Raw genomic sequence first — 25116 nt, forward strand, 5'->3', positions numbered from 1 at the left:
GACGGGGACCCGCGGCCGCGGGATGGGCGAGGCCGGCGCGGCGGCTCCACCCTCGGTGGGCGCCGGGCGATTGGCCGCGGAGCGCGTCTCCCCGCCCCGCAGCCAATGAGGGCGGCGGGCCGGGGGTGATGGGCTGCCTCTCGCGGGAGGGATTCCTGGAGACGCTGCAGTGTGGCGGCGCTCCCGGCGCCGCGCAGCCCCCGTGCCGCCTCCGCCGCCCCGCCTGCCTCGCCTTGCCCTGCCCGCCGGCGGCCGCCACCGCCGCTGAAACTTAACGCCCGGCGCGCCGCCTGCCCGCCGAGCGCAGGGGGCTGGGGCAGCCTGCCTGCCGTGCCGGGGGCGGTCCGCCCGCGCCCCGCCGCCTCGCCCCGGGAGCTGCCGCCGTGGGGAGAGGCTGAAGGACGGAGCCGGCTGCGCCCGCCCCGGTTGCCAGGTAAGGCAGCGCCCCGGAGCTGCCCGCAGCCGCGCCCGGGCGGCGTCGCCGCGGGCGGGGGGGGCTGCCCGCTGCGCGGGCGGGGGGAGCGCACATGCTCCGGGGGCGGCTGTACCGCCGCCCGCCCGCCGGCTCTGCCCGCACTGCCGGGGGGCGGGGGCCCGCCCCCGGGGCGCTCCCGGCGGGGGTGGGGGCGTTTACGGGAGGGGCGACACAGACAAAGGGGACGCCCGCGCCCCCCGCCCTCTTTGCTCCCCGCCCCCGCGGAGCTCCGCCGTCGCCCCCCTTCCCGGCTGCAGGCGAGGGGAGCCGTCCGCTCCGCATCCCTCCATCCCTCCGCACCGCTGCCCGGAGCCGGTGCCGAGCCGGCCGCCGGGCCAACTTGTTTCTCCGGGTGTCACCTGGCCGCTGCCACCGCCGTGCCCCCGCCCTCGGCAGGGTGCTCTGTCCCGACGGCCGCCCCGGCGGAGGGCGGTGGGGCGCGGCGGTGCGCCCCGCCCCTGGTGCTGGTCTCCCCTCCGGACCGCAGGACAACGGCTAATCGTTTATGTATCAATTCACGAAAGCCTTTCCGTCATTACTTAGAAAGGCTGTCAGGCTAATGTGTTTTCTTTCCGTGCAATTTGATTTTCCTTAATACCGAGTACCACTTGCCCTGCTCTGGTTTGGGTACGTTCTGTTCTGGTTCCTAGGTGCACACGGTATGGGTTGGGGATCAGCGCTCTGTTTAAAAGTTAATTTTGCCTATCAAACTCCACTAGGTACAGTAGTAAGAAAGTGACAAAGAATGTTCATGTTTCTTTTGTTTCTAGCCTTCTGAAATAAAGATATCAAACGATTACTAGCTTCTGGTAGTCAGTATAGTAAATAAATTAAATGTAGTCGTTAGAATGAGTTTTTATGGCACTTTTAACAATCTGTAATTCAATCATCTCTGATACAAGCTGCCTTTTGCTATTATTCATCAGACCCAGTTGAGTGATTTCTGTCAGATGGGAAGTGGTAGAGAGAAATCTCTAGGTAGATGTAACTGAAAAGCTTTCCAAGTAGAGTCCTAAATGAGCACAGAAAAGCACTTGGCCACAATCTCAAGACAGATGTTGGCATCCAAATAAATAATTTCTTTTGATTGTCTGGGGGATGTCAAGTATTATTTTCCTTATTTAATAGCCATTTGCGTGTGAAGAAGTATCTCTGTCTTTATTACCTTGTAAACTCAGTGCAAAATGTTGTAGTGCAATAATATTTCACTGTCTCCGAAACCATATTTTCTGTACAAAGGTCAGTGGAGTAGTTCTAGATACGCATACATGTTGTAGATGACAAGTAGACTCCTAATCTGCAGCGGTGATATTGATCCTCAGAGCTGCTGTGCAGTGTGCCATCCATGTTGCATGCTAATCTGTTACGCGCTGTTTAAATTGCTTTATTGTCCGGGAGAGTTACTTCATCCTAAGAAAAGGAAGATGGTACTGGCAGACCCAAGGGGACTTTCCTTTCCCTGTTGAGTTGACAGCTAGAGTTACAGATGGGCAGCTGGTTTAGGAGTGTCCCTGAAAAAGGGAGGGGGAAGCTTTTAGGTACAAAGACAAGTAGGCAGCGAACTAATTTGCTTTGTGAGGATATGAAATGACATCTCCTGCCATGCTTAAAAAAATCTGCTCCGAAAAAGCGTAAGGAGATTGCACATGTGTCTAGAATACTGTTTTCTTGTCTGTCTTGGAAACAAATGACCTGATTTTATGTCTTGAGACAAACATGTATCTCTTTTGGTTCCAAGCTTTTTGGGTTTTTAGTTCTATTAGTAGTGTTGAGGGAAATATACTTTAATGTGGTGAATTACTTGGCTTGTGGTATATTTGCTCAAAATTTGCATGCATACAATTCATAAATTGAAAATATATAGCTTAGAAACATAGTATAGGCAGCTTGAGTGAGAAGAGATAATTTCAAAAAGAACCACAGGGCATAAGATAATGACATACTGTAGGAAATAATCATACTCCTGCACTTGCAAAAGCATGAAGTGTTCCAGTGTAGCCATTTCATACAAGCCAAATTTTCCTTCACATTAAGTGCGTCTAAGTGAGCCTTATTAATGTTTGATGTGAAAGATGCTAAATCCATTTTAAGGGTTGGTACTGGAATTTAAAGAGGTAGCTCACAGACTAACAGCAGTTCTAATACTTCCTTAAAACAAATGTGAAAAATAATCAGTTGCCGCATATGCCATAGCAGTACAAGTGGCATACAGCTTCCAGTGTAACACTAATGGGCAAGAACCCCTTTAAAACCATATAGAACAGTGTTTAGCAATCTGAAGTGTTCTCCTACCTTAATCATAACAGATCAGATGTAAGAGATGACCAAGAAGATTCTCAGTGTTGGTTAGTGTAGTGGAGGTGTGAGTTAAGGGAAGGTTCTGTTTGTCAGAAACCTAGGGAAAAAAAAAAATCTATATTCTTCCAGCTACCATAGAGACACCGGAAACATAAAATCAATTTTTATGGTCTTTAGGCAGGGTTGGCTGTAATAAGTACAAAGAAGGAGCAGCTTAGTGTCTTGGCAGAAGTTTTTAAGCCACTCATCTGTACAGAACTCAGTTAATTGATGTTTCCTCACATGAAAATGAAGCTCTTATTTAGCATATTGTTGTCTTTTCCTGTCCATTCAGTAGTCTGATTACAATTTAAAAAATATTTTTATATAGTTTTATATTTGAATGCATGTTTAAACACACAGATAATCTCTACTAGGAGCTGCTTTCTGAATAAAGGGTGCATGCAACCTCATTACATGCTGTGGAAGAGACATTAAAGTTTGTGATACGAATGAAAAGGACAAGAAAATATTTCTGCATATCTGGAAGAAAAGCATGGAGGATTTATAATGCATGGATACCATGATCTCCTTCCCTCTGCTGGTGATGCCTATATAAATATGCAATTTCATGAGAAGTACTTCATAGTTTGATTTTACTTGGATTCTCTATAGAATGTTTGTTTTAGACATAACTCTGTATCTAGGAAAAAAACTTAATTAGAAATACAGATAAGGGAACAAACTATCAATTTGTGTTTACTGCTGACATTTCCTAAAGATACTTGAGGTTAAAATAAAAGCATTTGCCAGACTAAGTAAACAAAGCATTAGGTTAACAAATATTTTCAGGATCGTTATGTACAAATGTCATCTTTGCTAGAGTAGGCTCTACTCTTCTCTCATACACCCCAGTAAATGTGGGGGTGGTTTTACTGTTACATCTTTTACAGAAATACCAGACACCAAAGCAGACTGCATTAGGAGGAGGACACCTGACAAGGGTTTGTCATGATTTCTTCTGGTGATAGGCTAAGAGCAGGCTACAGGCAATCCCTTTCAGGGACTGCATAGATTAGCTGAGTGATTTGTGCAGCAGCGTGTGGAAAAATTTTCGTTTAAATAAAAAAAGAAGTAAAAGTATTTACTAATACTATTTTTTTTTTCTTTGGGTCCTGTAATGACTGAAAGCAGGATGGGAACTGTAATAGGAACATCTCTTTAAGTACTACTTCTGACAAATGTCTAATCAGTATGTTTTAGAGGCTGGCTTTTCTCTTCTGTTGTTTTCCCCAAGTAGCTAAAGGAGGAGCACATGAATGTCTTATGAGAGAACTGACCATTTTTCATAACCTGCTTTCTTATCACTGCCAGTCTCGAGGTATTTCCCTGAAACAGAAGGCACTGAACAGTTCTCCTTCTCCATACTAGAGGGAGTGGTGTTGCCATCTTCTAAATTCGCAGGGAATTGCAAACTCGGGATGCCAGTTCTCTTTTCTAGATATCCCTAAATAGGCTCAGAAAAATCTATCAGAACATGAAATAAATCTGGAATGTTTCCTATGCAGTGTAGTTATCGCATAAGCTTCTAATATTCATATCTTTTTAAATTGAGAAGATTTGACAAATTTTAAAACAATCATGAGAAATTATCCAAATAATTAATCACCTCTGAATTGTTATAGTTATATACAGATTTCAAGAAAATAAAATTTTATTTAGGAGTGGCTAAATCTAATTTGGTTCTTTTAAAGATGCTGTCTGTAAGTTTCCTGGGCACTACTCAGGATCTATGGCCAAATATATTGTGGTAGCTTTAATAATGTAGCCATTGATGTAATAACTAGATAGTACAGTGCCTGAAAGCTGCTCAGTGATGGTTCAAGGAATTGATTTAAGTGATTAAAAATCCACTTATAAGTTCTGTTATCTTAAGGGTATTGTTTTTCTGTAATCGTGTGGTTGAAAAATCAGTGTAGCAGTTGCGAATGGAAAAGCTGGTAACCATTTCTCAGTTTGGCTCAGAGACATGAGTTTACTCATGAACTCTCATGTCCATGTGTTTAAATAACCATGTAGATAGTGCAATTAAAAATAATTGGAGTGCTTTTGTGCAAAGCACTGTGGAAATAAAGATTCCTTGACAAAGTTTATCTAATTCAGGGTAACAGTTGTGCTTTTCCTAGAAAATATGTCTGTGTACAGATGAACACTTGATCATATTTGGAAAACTTAATGACCACTAGTAGCATGTGGGGTGTTTTTTTGTGGTTTTTGTTTTGTTTTGGTGGCGGGTTTTTTTGTTTATTTCATTGATTTGGGTTTTTTGTGGTTGTTTGTTTTTTGTTTCCACTTCTTTCCAAAGCTATGGACAGCATTTCTTTATAAACATTTATTTCTAGGATTCTTCTAGTTGGGAAGAATTCTTAAAATATGTGAGGGTACAGATTATAGATGAGGAGGGTTGTATTTTAATTTTTTTTACAGGATAAAGTGATAAGGAAAACTGAGTGGTATGATGTGTCGATGGAAGACACAGCATACTGGCAGATAGTTGAGGGTTAAAGAATGATAGAGTAATATATCCCAATCAAAAGAGTTTTGAAACATTTTTTTGAGTTAAAAAAGGACTCAGTGTTTCTTGTTGATATTGCAAGTTTTGTGTTTTGAATTCAGTAAGGCATTTTATTTAGTTCAGGGTGCTAGTTGTAAAAATAATACTGTAGAACAGTACTATTGTACATGTGAGCAGATTTTTTTTTTTTTATTCCATGTAATAAATTGCAGAACAGATAGTGTATGGGGAATTGCCATCTCCATTATTCCAATTCTTTTCATTACCTTTGTCAATGATCTGGAATAAAATACAAAATCCATATTCATGAGAATGCTTCTGTTTTTTTTGTGCCAATTCTAATAAAGTTGGAAAAAGTGCTATTATGGGCTGAGTTCATTTGCTTTCTCATTCTGAATGTGTTTTAACAAAGTGCACTGTAATACTTTTGGCTACTTCCAGTAAAAAAAAAAAAAGTGAGTCCCCTCTAAAATACTGGTTCTGGGTAGGATTAGGGATTATACCCAGGTAATGTGGTCTGCTCTTATTTCAAAGAGAAAAGAAGTTGTATGCAGCTGTAACACTAACTGGAGTGTTGAGAGTAGGAGAGTTGCCTAACTCAGAAAAGATGCTGGACTAGAATTAATTTAGAGGAGGGACTTGTTGTCCCAATTGAGATGTGTCTAGTCTGTTTCCTAATAGGACTCCTAAAAGCTTCCTGTTCTCTTTGGATAGCTGGATATGCTGAAAGGCTTCTTGATCCCTACACAGTGAAAATACTGGTATTAAGTTGTTCCCTGATACATAGAAGTTCACTCAGCAACCTGGCTGGGCACACAAGCTACAAGAGCCCAGACTAGAAATGAGGTATCAGTGTTTTGTCCATCAGAGTAGCAAGTGTATGAATCGCCTTACTGAGCAGATGACACCTTTCTACTTGAAGTCTGTAGATTAGTATTTTCTTTTCTGTTAACTAGACCAGGTACAAGTTCTGGAATTGATGTTGAAATTGTTGGATTTGTGATTTGTGTTAATCCTTGAGAATGGCAAAGGTAATCGCCTATCCTTTTGACCTAAAAATCACCAACCCGTTGAACTTGCTGCTATTAACTCCTATTGTGTCTCTTGGATTATATAGCATTTGTTGTAAAAGATGTGACATGTTGGGTTGTGTGAAGAGTTTGGTCTGAACTTCCTTTAAGCTGCCCTTGTATGTTATAATCCTATTTCATCCATTGTAACAGACGAGAAATTTTTGTTTATATATCTAACTAGTGTTCATCTTTGAGACCTGACTTAAAGCCCCTTGAAATTGCTAACTCTTCTTTCCATTTATTTTATTCCTCTGATGTGTCCTGAAGCTATAAATTGTGCTTATTAGTAGGTACTTAGCTTAAAAAGATAATTCCTGTTACTCTTTGAGTTGTGGGAGTGCCAGTGCCCTATTTCTCATTGTTATGGCCAGGATTTGTGTAAATAGGCTTTAGTTTCCAGATGCCCATCAGTGAGATGATACCAGAAGGATGGTCTTCTGTCAAACCTGTTCTGGGTTTGGAACTGTCTATGCAGATGGCAAACCTTGTGGCTGGCATGTGAAGCGGGGAATCCTGTCATGATTCTGCTTTGAACCAGGATAAACTTGTCTTGATTAGCATCTTCCATGTCCTCTCCATGTGTCAGGCTATGGGAAGTTAATTGGTGGCATTGGTAAGAAAACAGGTGTCTCTAATGAGAGGGCTGCCTTTGGGGAGTGTACTCCCACTGAATTGCCAAAGATGTCCTAGAGTAGTCCAGCTGAGGGTAGAAGACAAATATGTTTTTTGACTGCAAGTGGAATATTGGTTGAATTGCAGGATTTCTAGATCCTGAAATTAAAGTTTATTTATTTTCTAACAGCCTAAATATATAATTAAAGGTCTGTCTGTTATACTCTTGCATTTGATAACTATATCTAGGACATACTAATATTTCCTTACGGAAAGCCTGACAGTAGGTGCCTTTCTTTTAAAGATTTTTTTTTATTTCTTCATAGTTGTTTTTTTTCATATGCTAATAACAAGCAGTTACCTTGCACTTGCTCATCATCTTTGACTTTCTTACTTCATGCTTTGTTAGCTTATTCAGCTGCTAGTTAGAGCAGAGAAACACCAGGCAATATCCATGTGACCTTGACAGAGGTCACTCACTTCTTCATGTTGTGCTATACCTGTGTAAAGCCTTCACTGCTCTTACCTTGTATATTTGCTTAATTTTTGTAAATCTTTCATAAGATAATTCATCTGTTTGGGGTTTTTATTAATATGTATTTACTGCTTATTTTTTTAGCTTACTGAGAAAATGCTGATAGTGAAAAATTGAGGTAAAATAATCTGGAACAAGACCACCTGAAGTCCCATGCTATAGTTTTTTTCTTGCATTTATCATTTTCAAAATGTATGTCTGTTTTTAATAATGACTTTGGCTTACTTTAATATTTGCTATGCAATTATTTGCTTTATAAATTGTACACTGGCTAATAATTGTGAGCTGTTTACTCAAAATCAATGATTCTTTATAAATACTGATGAAAGTTGTGTTATAGAAGAGCAAGGCATAAAATTCACTATGGAAATCAGAATTTTGGAAGAATAATAGTAATTAATATTTTATCTTTATACCAAGCAGCTGGAGCTCAGATTTTTGAATTGAACACTGCTTATTCATGTACTATCAATTAGATTCTAAAGCAAAAACCAGCTAAATGTCCATTAAAGGTGAACCAGTCTTTTGCAGGCATAGTAGGGACTGTCTGCACTGTTACTTAAGGATTCAAATTAATCCCAAAAGCCAAAACTTTTTTCTGCCTTCCCAGATACTTGTGTTGAAATTTGGCCCTTAGAATGTCTGTGCATTTCAGCTACTTTAAAAATAACATATTCATTCAGTGATGTTTACTGATTTCATAGAACAAAGCTAAATTATTTGCTGGAAGGGATCAACACTTGGCATTCCCTAGTCTGTGGGATCAACACTTGGCATTCCCTAGTCTGTGGTGTCACTGTGGCTTCTTCCACTCAGTTCTACAACTCTTTCTGTGATGACGAAAAGTAATCTTTCTGGGGAGGTAAAAAATCCAGCCTCTTGGCATAGTTTGCAGTGTTGGCTTTAGGGGTTTCAAGTAGGTAAATGTGCAAGTCTGAAAGGATGAACTCAAGGGTGGACAGAAGGTCATAGGTGGATGTAATGAGTACTGAGCCTAGTTGAGATTGTTACAATTAACAAATTGTTTAAGTTTTTTTCTTCCAGTAGGCTTTTTATGGGTCCTTTTGGGATAAGTATTTTGATCATTCTGAGTACTGTAGGGATTATGCTGATGAAGTAATACAAAAATTTATCCTCAAACTGTGAAAAATATTAGTTCAGCCTGTTCTACTTATAGCTGTATTGCTGTTAAGATACTTACAGGTAGTTGCTTCAATCAGTCTTAGAGGTAATTGTACTGAATAAATTCCAGGTACAAAATTTAAGAGATTGTATAGTAAATAGTGTAGAACTGTGCTTAGTGTTTGCCTTAAACTGTAGTGCTTAAAAAGAGTAGGGGAATGTACTAAAACTTTTTCACTCCTAAAGACCATGAACAAGTTTATTGATTGTGGTTAGTCAAGTCAAGCTGTTGTCCCATTATTATTGGCTATATGAGTTTTTTGTACTTCTGTGTAGCAAGATTAGGAGGAGCTAGAAGCAATGGTCTTAGCAGTGAGGTGTGTGAGTGGAGAGACTCTGTGTTGTTCCATGACAGTCAAACATTCTGTACCTGTTGCTGCAGAGATCAAGATCTGTCTGCCTAGCAGACTTAGAACTAAACCTTAGCTGGCTGGTTTCAGAAAGTTAGTGCCTAGGACTAAGATGTAATGAGCATATTCACCATATGGGACAGCACCCTTGTGCATGTGGATACAGTCACAGCATGTACAACTGGTATGAGTTTTAGGAGTAGTAAATACATGTGAGTTTTTCCCTAGATAAGGCACTTGAAAGAGAACCTGAAATGAACATGTACTAAATTGTTTCCTGTTACAGAATACCTTCTTCAGGCCATGTTGCTTTTTTCATTGGACTTGGTCTAATATTGGTCTTCCAATTCTGGTTCACATAGACCAGAATTCCTGTTAATGTGTTTCTAGTGAATCATGGTTTTTTTTTAGATGAACAGAATTATGTCCCAGAAATACAGTTCTGCTTTTTTCCCCTTCAAAGTATTTTTATAGTTGAGTTGGAAGACTGCATGAAAAATCACTCATTGTCACTATCACTTCAAATATCTACTTAGGTTTTTTTAAACCTGTTTACCTGTTTTGTTTTTGTAGGCTGCTTGCTTGCCTGAACATGTGAGAAAAATCAAAAGCAAACATCATAACGAGTGGTGGTCATGTTTCTTCTTTTTTTTTTGTTTTTGTTTTTGTTTTTTTTTTTTTGTTGTATATTATTTTTATGTATGGATGCTCTGTTAACACATGAATTCCAAATATGGGTTGTAACTGATGACAGCTGTTTCATCAAAAGCTGCTTCATGTTTGTGAGGAACAGTGTTTGCTCTGCAGTCCCTTTAGAACAGGGCCTGTTCTATATGTGTTTATACTGTGCCTAACATAATAGGATCCAAATCTTTGACCGGGGACATGGGCTATTGTGCCAAAAAACAACCTAGCCCAAATGTTGGAAAAAATGCCATCTTTTAAGGCCCCCAGAGATCAGTAAACAACTGACTGCTGTAACCATATCAACCCTCTCCTTCAGAATGATTTTAATTGAATCATGGAAACTTCGGACCTGTGAATGTGAGCACTTGTCTGTTAGGCATTCTGCCAGATATAAGTATATTTTACTTGTGGTTAAATACTTTTCATACTACGGGATTTGCACATCCACATTTGGAGCTCTATTTAGAAACTGTGCTGAGTTAGCCTTTAAAACCTCTTTACCTCCACCCTGGCATAAATAATAATTTTTTCAGTTTTAAATAGAATAAAGTTTCCTGTTTCCCAGTAATCATGATAATCATTGCTATCTTCCAGTTGAAAACTAGGTAAGCTATTTGACTTGCTACTGAAGAAAGCTATTCTGTGTATAATGCCATGCTCACAACTGGGATTTGAATTATTTAAGGTGGGATGGTACAAAGGACCTGGATTTTAGTCTTCTGCGTCCAGGAGGGAATTTATGTGACATAAAGGAGATAAAGTAGTTTCAGCTCCAGTAATACTTAAAAGACTAGCTACTTCATACCAGAAAGTAGTTTCTATGATAAAGGAACTAGCAAAATTCTGCTACAGCAGCTTCCCCTATTCAGGAGCCAGTTTATCTGTCCAGAGGTTGATGTAATTATATGAGATTTCTGCTCCCCCACTCAATGAGAGTCTGATACAGGAGAACACCTATTACTACTCTGATAGGTGATAACATGAATGGGCAAAACAAATACAAAGTCAAAACCATAGCTGCCCAGATAGCCTGTTTTGAATGTCGACGCAAAGATTTCTAAAGGTCTTAGGAATAGCTTTTTGTGAAGTGTGCAAGTCTGTACACATCAGACAGTCATTTTTATTATGTAGGCGCCAATCAAAGTAATGTCCTATTGATGTGTTGAAACATAAATCCCATATGACAGATGGGGATCAATGGCAGAAGGAGATTAAGGATAGGATTCATCTCATTTAAGTTTAAATACCTTCAGAAGGTGATTCATTTGACCTACCTTAGGCATCTGTCTTGGTGTGAGATGGACTGCTCTCTGGAGCTATCTGTTTCATTCCAGTGACTGTGAAAAGTCTGGGAGTACTAGGTGTGACTTTGCCAGCCAATTTATGGACACCTGACATGGGACACTGGAATCCTAAGTGATGTGTCTAAGGCCTTATGGAGAGCCCAGGGCAGTGATGGGAATTGAACCCAAGTTTTCTGGTTCCAAGTTAATGCAGCTAATCACAATGTGTGTTTCTGCAGAATCTTACAGTACAAAAGAAGCATTAAGAATAAACTTTGTCTCTCAGAGTCTTAATAGCAGTGAAAAGTTTACTATCAGTTCCACATAAAGATGAGTATCTTGTCAGTAAAATTGTAGATAAAGGTCCTTTGTATTGGGAGTGACAATATTTTACTTGCAGTTATGGGCAGTTTGAAGTCAGACTTGTCCAATGAGTGCTGATAAAAGTGGGGTTCCCTGAGAGAAAATACCTTATATTACTGTGAATCACAGCTGTTATGATATCTAATGTTTCCTGAAACCTGAATATGAAAGCTGGTATGGGGAGTGATAGTGGCTCCGGCAGGCTTTGGATCTTGCCTGAAGCATGCAGGGAACCACTGTGGTCTGCACAAGTGGTGTGGCACACTTGGCGAAGTGCGAGAATTGCCTCTTCTCTGGTCCTCTGATCAGTAAAGCTCCCAGTGGAGAGAAGAAAAGCAGCAGCTCAGGTGTTGCTAGTGTGTATTTTCCCTCTCTGAACCTGCAGTAATTTTTGCACCTGAATGAGCACAGTGCTTTTAGGGGTTAGCTTGGTTCTTCCTTGCTTGCCTCCCTGCACGTACCCAATCCATCCCTTCCTCCTTAACCTAATTCAAGGCTGTAGTTTTAGTGTAGTTTGTGAGATAAGATCATATTTTCTGAGCTGTAATGCAAGAGCTGTTTAAACAGCTTTGTGTAGTTTATATGTAGAAATCTTCTCAAATGATCCTGTCCCAGCTGTGAACCAGAACATCCTACTAATAGGTGACCCTCTTTAATTCATGACAGCACATTTCTTTATGTGGGAATATACTGTGATTTTAAAGCTTCAGGATGTGTCAGGATTTTTTTTTTTAATCAATTGCTGTGGTAAAAAGAAGGGTATAAAATGTGCTGTGTTAAGCTAAAAGAAAAGCTGGCAATGTCAGGAGTAAAATGGGATGTATGTTGTAAGATTATGTAATTTCTGCCCCTAAAAATTGGAAATTGGCCACTGGTTTCATAGTACTGCGTAGAGTAAAAATTCTTCATGTTAGATCTAAAGTAAAGTTAAATCAGAATTGTCTAGAAAGAAAAATCTAGTACTCTGAAAAATTATATTACAGCAAAATGGTTGTCTTGTTCACACAGATCATAAGAGTTTCTCGTTCTATTCCAGCCTCCTTTCAGCAGCTAAACATGATGATTTTCTAGCTAAATGAATCTTGATAAGCTAGACATCAGCTATGTATAAATGTAGAACAGTACATCTAAAACCTGTCACGCTGTCAGAGTACAACTGTTTTCCCTACAAATGTGGGAATTGTCACTTATCTGCATTCTCTCCTTGCCCTGTTTCTCCCCATATGTTGATATTCATCCATGTGAAAGAGGCCAGTTATAGTTTGGCCGTTGTATAAATAATGCAGAAGTTGTCAGTGGCAGAGAAAAATTTATGTTAGAAGACTGAGGGGTTGATTAAGGAAATAAAAACACTTTTTAATGAGGGTAGTGATCTCTGTTTCTGTATTACTTCATGTTAAAAAAGGTATTTAACACCCCCAACTTTTAGGAGTTATAATCCTTAATCTGAGGACTGTTTTTAGTAATAAAATCCTGATTCAATTTTCAGTCAGAATATTTTGCTCTATTTTTTTTACCTTTTGGCATTTTCCCCCAGGTTCTCCTGGAAGCAGGCAATGGGTCTTTCCCCTTGGCAGGGACTGGTGCTAAACAGCACCTGAACTGGAGGGATACCCCAGGACCATGTAGAGGCTCATAAGGAGTGGACATCTCTTCCCCCAGCTTGGTGGAAAACATTTGGAAAGCACAGTGCAATCTGGAGTCAGGCTACCTTGAAAGTAAATTAATTAGGCTCATTAAAGATGAAGTCACAAACTTCAGAGCAGCTGGGGTTGATTCTCAGTAGCTGCTGCTGGTAGAGCCAGAGCCTGTGCACGTGCTGGGGCGCAGGCTGATGTGGAGCTGCTGTGAAGTTGGCCAAGCTAAATAGCACATTGTTAGTGCAGCTTTCCTTGGCCTGCATGGTGGCCAAAGCATGATCCCAGGTGATATACTGGATTTGCTTAACTTCTTGTCTCCTTCCTCCAACTGCTGTTTCTCTTGAGTATTACTGGGGCTGCTGTGGCCTTAAATTTAGTTGTATTTAAGCATCCACTCACATGGTCTTCATGACTTGACAGCAGCCTTTGGCCGAACTTGCTGGGCTGCAAGGCTGTTGGATCTGTGGTGCCTTCGACTGAGGACTAGCACCAGAATGATGTGCTAGCCCTTGCCTCCTCATATCACATGGTGATAATTTTAGCATAACTAAAAAGGGTAGTTACAGAAGGAGATAAAGAAAAGCCCTCATCTTTTGTGAGTCGTGAGTCTTAAAACAGGAGTAGTAAGGAAATAAGAAAGTACCTCTCTTTGTGTGTTTTTTGTTTTTGTTGTTGTTGTGGGTTTTTTTTGTTTATTTGGCTTTTTTTTGGGGAGATTTGGGTGTTTTGATCAGGAAGCTGCAATTTTCCTCGTTAGCTTTACTCTGTCATGATTGAGCTGTTTGTTTCCAGATGGCTTCTATGTATGCGGGGACAGGGACACACACGGCCCAATCTGTTCAGCTGCGGCCATGTATCAAACAGCCCAAGGTGCTGGGCACGCTGACTCACTCGGAGCATTTGGGCAGCCCCTCCTGTAGCACTTTACTCTGGTGCTTTAATTTAAAGATAGGAAGGGTTTGAAGCAGCATCCTGTGGAAAGGAGAGATTTCAGGGTTCAGAAACTGATATGTAAAACTGCAGCCCCCTATCAGGTTTCTAATGAAATTGAATTCATCAGTGTTTCTAAATGTGTCTGCTGTACCAAAGCACTTTGAACTTTTTTATTCCAGGTGTTGGTTTTGGTAAGCTATTTCTCTTATCCTCTCTGCTGTAGCTGTGTTCTTAGTGTAATATCAGGTATGGCAGGTGAAGTATGTAAACAATTATGTTGTTTTTCGCATTTGACAAAAGTGTTCATCAGAGAACAGAGATGGTGTGTGAAAATTCAAAGTTAGCACCATGTGTTTACAGGTACAATGTCAATCTTATACTGACCTTAAGCAACACTTGCTTTTTTTTTTTTTTTTTTTTTGGGAATACCCAAATACAATTCTTGGGTTGATTTTTTAATTGACCAAACAGTTTTCGCACATTCTTCTTCCTTTACATGTGCCCTTCTGCACTTTTCAAAACGGTGAGGGGAGAAGGATGGGAAATGTAATTAAAAACAGATAACTGCAATAAGCTGTGGTTAGGAGGCAAACAACACTTAATGTACTGTAAAGGCTAAAGAGGTGACCTGTATATAATCAAAAAGTAACTGTCATTAATGCAGTAGACAAGGTGATTATGTATCACCCTGTTGAAACTGTGTTTATTACTGATTTAATGAATTAATCAACTGTTCTTCAGTTGTTAGAGTCTGGATTTCTGAATTTGTCAGTTGTATTTTCCCAGAAACCACAGTGGTGGTTGGGTAAACCCTGAAGTTCCCATGGTAAGATGCTCATTCTGTGTAGTGATATGTGCATGTGAATTGTTGAGCATCTGGAAATATCTCTGACATTAAAATGATTTGTATAAGTGAAAGTGTACTGAAACTTCTGAAACTGAAGTGTAAGATACCACTAAAAAATTACTACTGTCTGTAGATTTAATTTTTATGGAAGGTTTTGTTGAAACCTTTCATGAGGTTATTTACATAAGAGAAACATAGCCTATCTGAGCTGAGAATCTCTTCAGACACGCATTATTAATATGTTGTCTGAGAATAGAATCAAAAAATCATGTAGGTTGAAAAAGGTCCTTAAGATCATTGACTCCAACCATTAAAGGTTGTGAAGGTGTACCAGGGAGATAAGGTAAATTTCATGAGATATTTCAAATAGCTTATGAAAAGTGCATAATTTTCTGGTAAGATTTGTTTGTATTGAGTTGTTTGTTTGGGGGGTGGGGGTGGGGTGGGGGGGCTTGTTTGTTTTTTTTGTGTGTGTATATGTGATTTCTTTGGTTGGCTGGTTCCTCACTCTTCTCCCAGGTCTTCCAAACATTTAAACAGTTACAGTTGGAGGGACTGCTTTAGTGAAAGCAATGCAATTGAACCCTAGGACTTCCTATTATTGTTAATCAGCAAATGTGAGGTCTTCTGAAACCTTAGTCACCTGGTTGTTATTGCAGCAAGATTTTGTCTTGAGACTTTTCTGTGGATTAAATTTTCCAAAGTTTATTTCCAAACTATCACTTGGAAATCAAAGTTGTTCTTACCTCTGCTGTATTACAGCTGTGTTTAAAAATAACTCTAAGTGTGTATGTTCAGACGGCTATCACATCAGTGTCTGCAAAAGGAAGTATAAATCCCACATGGAAAACATGAGTGCATGATCTAAGCACTCCAGAGAAGGCAGTTTTTTCAGACCCCTTAATGCTGAATGATAATGAAATAAAGCTTTTAGAAAAAAAATTCTAGGTAGCCTTAGTTTTTGTTCAACAGCAGAAAACCAGTTGTTACTCAAATAATTTTTGACACTGAATAAGTATTCATAAGTTCACTTTAGGCATACCAGTCTTTGTCAAAATGAATAGTCATTTTTAATTCTGCATATTATAAAAAAGAATATAAACCGGTGAATTGTTCTTGTCCATACTTGTGATGAACAGCATTGTACAAAATAGACTTCATTAAAACTTCCAAATTCCAATTATGCAAGTAATAGGGCCTTAAGATTATCCTTATTGTGGAACAGAATGTCATAATGCTTTCTGTTGACATCTTAACAAAAATTTGATATACTAGAAGTACAAGTAGTTCATATTTTAAGAATGTCAAGATAGGATGTTTTTACCCTTTTTAAAAAATATTTTGCCTTTATGACCTGATTTCATTGTAGCATTCATAGAAATGGACAATTGTTAGGGTTGAGTTGAGGGAAGGTTTCAAGCTGCAAGAGAATTTTGGGGCAATATCAACCTGACACAAAATATTTTTACATGGACAGTTTTCAGTACTGTTTTAGTTCTCAGTAGATGATATCTTTTGGAAGGAAAAACTTCAGTATGCTGACAATAGCAGTAGTCACACAATGTATGAGGAGTTCAAAGTTTACTTTTTGCACCAAGAAGTAAAGCCACCCAGGAGTTCCCTTCCCTGCTAAAAGATAGTGACATATTGTTCTGTTCAATTTTAGGTTGTGCTTCATTGCTTTTTAAATAGATCTGCTTGGGACATATGCCCAAACTCAAGATATGGTCAGTGTGCTACCACAATTATTTCATTGTTGAAAAGCTTTCTTTGGCAGAAAAAGACATCTAAGACAGATGCTACTGTGATAGGCAGCTTGAAACGCACTAAAATAGATACTGAAAAAATTAATACAGTAAGAATGTAACAGTGTAAATATTACACATACTTAACAATTGTGCTGGCTTAAGATGGCAGGTCTGGAAACGCCACTCGGATGCCTGCTCACTTCCTCTCCCAATAGAATGGGGAGAGAACTGGAGGGAAGGGCACAGGAAGTAAAATTCAGGGGTTGAGATAAAGGCATTTTGGTCCAGAAGTAGAAGGAAACACGTAACAATGATATAAGAATTTGAATATACGAAGCAAATGATGCACAATGCAGTTGCTGTAAGTGGTACCTAGTGACTGATGCCCATTCCAAGTATCCAAGCAATGGGGCCAGATTTCCTCTCAGTTTATATACTGAGCTTGCCATCATATGGTATGGAATATCTCAGTGGTCAGCTGGGGTCATCTGTCCTGGTTATGTCTTCTCCCAGCTACTAGTGGCCCCCAGCCTCCTTGCTTTGGGGTGGTGTGAGAAGCAGAAAAGGTCCTTGACTTAGTGTCAACCCTGCTCAGACACAGCTGAAATATCAGTCAATGTGTTCACAACATTATTTTCTGAAATTCAAAATGCATCACTATACCATCTACTATAAAGAAAATCACAGCCAAAGCAAGGACACAATCCTGTCCATCTTAAGCATATATGAGAGGCAATACTTGACATATGTCTCCTAGTTTTTGGGATGAAGGGCAAAATTGTTACTGTTTAAGCAGGTCAGGATTTGTAAATGACCAGTTTCACCAGCAGTGCCCAGCTTGAAGCACATTTGGAAGTGTCTTGTTTTCAGCAGGTGCTGGGCACGCATGCTGCTAAAATCAGGCTTAATTCATGCTTGGCCCAAAGGCAAATTTTATTCGTCTGTTAGAGAAACTATGAGATAGAGGCACTTTGACCACATGACTGATATGGATGTAGAGAACGCTGCCTGATCGAAAGCCTGATCCTGTGTTGTAGGCTTGTCTTCCCAGTCTGGGATATTCTGCGTACTGGTCAGATCCCTTCCACATAAGACATTTGAGATGAGCATAGGTGTACTGTGTAATGCGATTACTAGGTAAACCACGCCTTTCTAGACTAGTCTAGAAAAAGCTAAGAAAGCTAAAAATGGTTTTAGCATTTTTTGACAATAGTGGGTTTCTGCTTATTCCCTACCACAGAACACTTGAATAAAGGTGAATAACATGTTCATAATACATGATTTGAAGTCAGGATGCCTATGTATTCTGTCCTTGTAATTTTGTCTTCTTTCATACTTATAGTTGATTTGTACTCCAGTTAGTATTTAATACAGAGTCTCGTATGATACTTTGATTCTACAAACTTGAATGAATTTCCAAGTTTCCGCAGGAACAAATGAAACACTAACTGCATGGTGGCATAAAATGTTGCTAAGGGATTTCTATTGAGTACCTTTCAGTGCCCTGCCGTTTATATGATCACTTAAGGGGATCCAGAGACACCAGTCATTAAGCATTTTTTCTTAAGGTCCTGGAAGCAGGATACCTGCTGGCACATCCAAACAGATTTCTGAAAGCTGTACAAAATCTCAGCAGAAGTCTCTTGCTGATGCTTTATTTCTTGATCTAGCTGCATTTATGGTACTGTGAGTCCCACATATATAAGTAATGATGCTGCTTCTTCAGCTGAGTTGAATGTGTAGGTCTGTGTGCAGTATACATTGGTATTGTGCAGCTTGCACACCTCTGCCAATTAGGATGTTTCTAGCCTGGCATGGTTGTTTTTTCCAGGCCTTGGGCATGTCTTTGCTATTCTTAGGAGCTTGGATGTTGCCTCATATTCTGTCATACTGTATTTGTGGGATGAAGTTTAGGGATGCTAAATGTCATTTAGCTAGGATACTTCGGCAGTGACCTTGAGGTATTGTCTTGGATAGCTACATGGAACATTTAAGCATTATGCATGCAAACAGCCTCCCCAGTTCTTCAGAGTCAAGCCTTTCATTATAATCTTTCTGTGGATGTACAGTCTTGAGGGCGAGTATGAAAATATCTGTATGCAAATATGTGTGCAAATACTGGGTGTTTGTATCCTTAGGGATAGTATGAACATGTGCAGTTGTTTTCTTCAAGCTACCTATATTAGCTGTCCATCAGTTAAATTAGAATAAAGAAGGCTGGAATGAAGAATAAAAATGTTTTAGAGGTGCTAAATTAATTATTTTGTGCAGACAAGATGTTCTTTTAATAAAATACAATAAAATGACATGTAAGGAAGCAACCACAAGCCTACAAACTGATGATTGTAATGCCAGTGTCTAGCACCAATAAAACAAATAAGTCTATAAAGAGTTATCCCATCACCTGGTTTGGTTTTCTTTTTCCCCAAACACAAATTTCCAAGCTTTTCACATTGGCATGTTCTGAAGTTTTTTTTTTGTTTGTTTGTTTTTTTTGACAGTTCTGTGGGTGGAGCTGTGGGGGTGGAGGGTTAGATTTCAATGGCAAGAATACTAGAAAATTCTGGGTAATAACTGTGTAACAAATTCTCATTCTCTACCTGTTCCTGAAACCAAGGTAGGTTCTTAGGCTTTTTTTCCCCAGCTGTCATAAAACTGCTCCAAAGATTTAAGTGGCAACTTCCATTAATAGTGAAAACTTTAATAACTCATAATAGTTGAAGAAAACAAAACTCCAATCAAACAGCCAACATTTTTTGAAATTTTTTTTACCTCCTCCTGATAGCATACTGGTACATACTAAGTACATAGAAATGGCTACTAAAGGACATTAGTTTTCAGCAATCAAATAGTAAAATATTTGGACAGTTAGTGGCTGAAGGATTTTTGTTTGTTTAACCTTGTGCTCAGGTTACTTAGTCTGGTATCCGCAAAGAATCTTCAACACTCTGGTGCTGGAAAATCATAATTATTTTGCCAATAGGCAAGATAATTTATAATACTTTATTTTGCACAAGAACCTTAATGCCATGTACGAGTTGGGCATCTCAGATTTTCCAAAAGCTAGAATGGTAACTCTTCAATATTGCAAGATGCTGTAAAGATATTTTTTGCATGGTGCTACCACCTAGCTCCTATGTTTAAGCAGCGTGCAAGCATTCTCAAGGACTTGGGTTTCACAGCCACATGCCCTCTTCTGAAAATAAGTGTGCATATATCATTCCCATAAAGATACTTCTGTCTGCTTTCTTTCCCTTAAGAAGAGAAAATAAATATTCCTCATACAGTGATTGGTTCCTTCAAATCCATCATCTCTCAGAAGGGATTCAGAATGAAGATAATTGGTTTTTCAGTCTTCTTGTTAGGATGGTTCATTTATTTTTTTCTGGTTTTAAGACACGGAATAAAATACATAAATGGTCACTATTTCTTTGGTTATTACTTAAAATGGAAAAGAGATTTTTGCTTCCTCATCTGACCATGTTTATGGAGTAAATATATTGCCTACAGTTGATCACTGCAGATGCTCAAAACCTACCCCTGGCATACCCTCAGGAGACCGGTAAATCAATCTTAATGTGCGTGTTCCAAAAGTGCATATTGAAGCAGTTTTAATGAAGAAATCAAAAGATGTTAGTCTAAAAGACTGAGCAAGCAAAAAAAAAAAAAAATTCTGATTTGCTTGTCTTTTCCTGTAAATAATAAACTGCACTAGAAGCATCTCTAAGACTTGGCAGTTTCAGCATGTAGATCAAAGGAGAGAGCTGTCAGAATTATTGAAGAATGCTGAAGTAAATTGAAGTGGGATTTAAGATGAACTTTCAGAATTGCAATGTGGATGAGAAATAGTTGGGTTAAATCTATTTCCTGTTTTTTCTTCAGAAAAAAAAATGCATTATATGTCTATATTTATTTTAATAAAGCTTGGACACTTTAGCCAATTTAAGTCTATCAAATAGTATATAAAAAAAAGTGGTAAATCTGTGGAATGTCATAATTTAGCAATCAGTAATTTTGGTGCCATGTTGTTTCTTGTTGTGTTGCTCATAATTTGAGATGCTTGATATCTGGCTTTGGTGTCTAGTTTTTATGAGCTACTTAAATGCTACAGATTTAATCAATCTCTTTAGACCATGCATTAAAAAGAAGTCTTTCTAATGTGTCCATGAACTTGCATGACATGAAAGAAGTAAAAAAGTGTTCAGAACACTCATAATAATACAAGTTCACAAATACCTAGAAGCAGAATATAGCACTGATGTATCAGTATGAGTTTATAAAATGTTGTGTTTAACAAATACATTATTTCAACTTCTCACTGCAGTTTCTTGCTATTAAGATTTTGTTCTGAGCACTTTATTTCCAAGAAAACTTCACAGAAACAGGTTAATATAGGGAATAGAGTTAGTGTAAATATTTCAGGAATTTAGAAATTAATGTCAGTGGTATGTATTCAATCAAAATAATAGCATTTTCATATGGTTTTGTACCTGCTTAAGTGGGATATACTAGTTAGTCTCTTTAAGAACTAGTTGAGAAGATTTGAAGTAATACATATAAAATAATGATCCTTCTATAGCAATATATAGCAAGACAAATGTAGTTTCCCACCTTGTATTCTGTGTATTGCTTCATGGTAACAAAAAATGTTATTCAGATGCTATAGTAGAAAGGAAAACTGAAAATGGTCATTGGAGAAAAACCTGAAACACTGCAAGATGGAGGAATGAAGCTGTAAAATAAGTATGTTGTTAGTTTATGGCATTGCTTTAAAGAATATTGTAGTTTTGAGTTGAGTAAAAAGCAGTAGTCTACATAAACAGATAAAGGACTCACAAACCTGAGGAGCACAAGTTCAGAGTCTTGGTGTTCTGGAGAGGCACCTGAACCAGCTCGGGTTCTTCTCACAACTATGGGAACATGCAGGTCTGGAGAACAGGCTACAATGGGTGTGTCATGTACATGGTGAGTGAGGAAGTCCACACATGATGTGGCAACCAGGTGCACATCTTTGCCTGAGGGTACAACTCAGCAGGGGTGTAAAAGCTGCAATGCTGTAAGACTTATTATGCAGAAATGTAGGCGAAGTGAAGAAGTCAGTACTGAAACAATGTTTTTTTTTTTCAGTGTGAATGCCTATAAAGATTTTAAAAAGTCCTGATATAGCCTTAAATTTTGGGTTTGTGGTCTGACATATTTGTAAGATGATTTGAAATTTGACATACTTGATTTTGTCTTTGGGAAGAACAACTTGAACTGACATATCCAAAAAAGCATTTGTAGTTTTTCTGGTACTTAGGTGGATAGTTAAGACAATTAAGAAAAAAAAAGTATTATTGTATAACAAATGTTAAATATGCCTACATTCATGATTTTTTTTTTAATTGTAATTATTCATTTATTGGTCATTATTGATGTATTCCTCCTTGTTTCTAGAAGTTGGTGTGCAGGATCAAATGCTGAGAATCATGGAGAAAGTCCAACTGATTTTTCATTAATTCCTTAGCTACTTTAAGGATATTTATCATAGTATTCAATAAGTGTAAATTAGACCTCAAATATGAAACTGGCTGAAAATTTTATTTTACAGGTTACTTTTAATGTTTGTGTGTGTGTTGGTTTTTTTTTTTTTAATTTTATTTGAGAACTAGGAACTTAATTACATTGTGAAAAGTCATGTACATAGTCATGATTCATGGAGTTTTAAGTCTTCCAGGGGAAAAGACCCTAACAAAATATTACAATTGCTATGCTGTAGTTTGAATGTGAAACATATGTAGATAGTATCATTTATAAGTGCAGGAATAGAGTTACAATTCATACTTTTGCAAACCCAAAATACAAATGCAAGAAATAAAACCAAACTGATTTTTCAGACTAGCCAGCTGCTCTTTCTGCCTGTTACTCCAGTGGCATACAACTGGGGGCTGTATGACTGAAATACGTCACATGAGGTTTTCAGTTGCAGCAAGTTCAATTAATAGATGTCACTGGGTTGATGTTTGCTCCCATAACTGTGTATAAATCTGTTTGTGATTCTTATGCTCAGTAATGGCTTCATGTTTTTATCACTGCTACCCACACTCTGGCAAACTCTGCAAAAAATGTTGCATCTGGGCACATAAAAAAGAGTGCTACCTGATTTGTTTTTCTTGATGTAAGAGGTTCTAATTGAATAGCAACTCCTAGAAATTTTATACTGACTTAAATAGTAATCGCTTTTTTAAGTGAAAGTGCTATCCAATTGTTCTGGTAGGTTTGTGTATAAAACCAAGATTGGGCCCTGGCTGCTCAGCATTTTGCATTTGGAAATCTTTGCTTTGAATTGTCAATGAATGAGAGTTGAAGTAGTTATTTTAGTATGAAAGTTGCTTTAATATTAATAAGCTCATTAATTAGCATAGTATTAGTAATAATTTGGAAGTATTTCTAAAAAAAACAATGTGTCCAGCAAGACAAAATTTGCTTACTTTGCTCCATAAACTTAATGGAAAAGCAACAAACCATGCCCAGAGTGTGAGAGCTATTAAAATAGGTAACAGCCACCAAAATAGGTTATAGCCACTCTGTTTTTTTGTATGTTGATTATCTCAGGATCTGATGGCAAATTGGCACAGCAGTGAGTCCTGGGTATGGAAACTGCACATCCCATTTCTCCCCCCTGCAGGTGCCCAGACAGTATGTAGAGGAGCCTGTCCTTGTTGTTCTTCTTTAGGTAATAGTACCAACCTGGATGCAGATGCCATTAATGGAGATGAGAAGTTGTAGGGAAGGAGTGAAATGCCTGGTCAACTTGGAGAGAGCGAATGTTATTCAGAGAAATAGGAAGAGTGATCTGGGAGCAGGTGGTGGAAGGAAGGGATTGAGGGCCTCCTTCATGTACTACAGACTTTCCTATTACTGCAGTAAATGAAGCTGGAATTCTACTGGCAGTCTTCTTCGCTACGTAACCTAAATTTATCCCCAGAGCATTCTGTGCACTAAATGATGTGGGATCCTGTGGAGAAAAATAGTGGAGCTTTACGGACTGTGTTGCACTAGTGGGTCAAGTTAGCTTTGTAGCAGCAATCTTCTGGCTTCCCTTAACTTCAGAGTGCTTATCTTAGCAACCATAGCATTATTTTAATCTAAGTTTGGGTGTAGGGGGGAAGAGGGATTAGGGGCCAAGAGGGTTGTGATAGATATAGACAAATTACATGCACAACTGTAGAGCATGCAGGAAACATTCAACTGGATGTATTCCCATGGAAGTATGACTCTTCCTGACCTCATTGATTTGAGGAAACAGTTTTCCTACTACTTAATAATTTTTATTTTCAAAATACCACAAAAAGACATACAGACAGAAATCTAGGAAGGGGTTTTCTTAAAAAAGGACTCATAGAAGGGAGAGACCTGCAAAATAGCTGTTAGACTTGCCAGGAAAATTATTTACAAATCCTAGCACATATCTTCAGTAGTCTCATCTTTCTTATATGAACAGCCATTGCTTCCTTGTGTGTTGACCCACCTAGCAGACTCAAAACGAGGGCTCTTTATGAATTATTTAATAGTTGGATTGCAAATATTAATCATTATGAGGACTGAAGCATTTTCTTAGAACACTTTTTGAATCTGTAGCTTTGTTTGCAGGTCTCTTAATGCAGTCTGGGACTGTAACTAATAGATGTGCATGAAGAAAAACATTTCACTCTGCAGCCTTTTCCACCCACATCTTTAGCATTGCCAGAAATCCTATCTGTCAGCTAAAATGATGTTAAAGTTCTGCACAGCTCTAATCCAAATTTGACAGAGAATAGGATTAGCAGAAGCTGTTCAAATGTGATAAAATAAATGAATAAAAATGAGTTGAAGAGGAAGGCATGATATTAGTGTAACATGACCCAATTATTTATGTAAAAAATACACTCAACAAAATAGGTCAGAAGTATTGACTAGACACATTTACATACTGTTTTGAATGTGGAATCTCTGTGTAGCCATAATAGTATTATATAAGAATTTTATATTTATTTATATTTATCTATTATTAACTCCCAGATATGTAATTGAAGTGAGACACTGGAATATCACCCTTTTCTAGAACATGGAACTACATAAGGCAGGATCTCAGGTTCCTGCATTGATGCAGACTTCATGTTGTTCCTTTTTTATCTTTTACAACTCTGACAGTAAAAAATGAATAGGTAATTTATATAAATTGAGAAAATGAATTTATTAATATTAAACAACCCAAAGTGCAACCAAAACAAGAATAAAGTTAATTATTTCAATAATAAATTCCCCTAGAAGCAAGCTTCAGTAGTACTTCCAGATTAATAACACAAAGCAGGCAGAACATCCTAAACAGTAATGTAACTCTTAACTCTCAGATTTTATTGTGCATATTTTTTGTACTGAGAAAATGTTAATTTAATTTTCTGATTAAAAGAGGCAACATACCCAGCTTACAATTTGAAGTTGTTATCCAGTTCTGGAAATATTAAGAAATGCTACATTTGGCTCTTCTTTTTCTCTAATGATAATAAAAGAAATA

At 38.5% G+C, this 25116-nt stretch overlaps 1 protein-coding gene across 7 annotated transcripts in view; it reads left to right on the forward strand.

Moving 5' to 3' along the window:
- The first annotated feature begins 292 nt into the window (after positions 1-292).
- The window catches only part of SYT1 (synaptotagmin 1), a 329787-nt gene continuing 304963 nt past the window's right edge, over positions 293-25116 (forward strand). For 6 of the 7 annotated variants that reach the window (XM_030289361.4, XM_030289381.4, XM_030289386.4 and 3 more), the window contains exon 1: positions 293-433. The gene's annotated coding sequence lies outside the window, so the exon portion shown is untranslated. The remainder of the gene's footprint in view (positions 434-25116) is intronic. The other variant, XM_072917684.1, reaches the window with a different exon arrangement.

The sequence above is a fragment of the Taeniopygia guttata genome, chromosome 1A (assembly GCF_048771995.1).
Source record: "Taeniopygia guttata chromosome 1A, bTaeGut7.mat, whole genome shotgun sequence".
NCBI lineage: Eukaryota > Metazoa > Chordata > Aves > Passeriformes > Estrildidae > Taeniopygia > Taeniopygia guttata.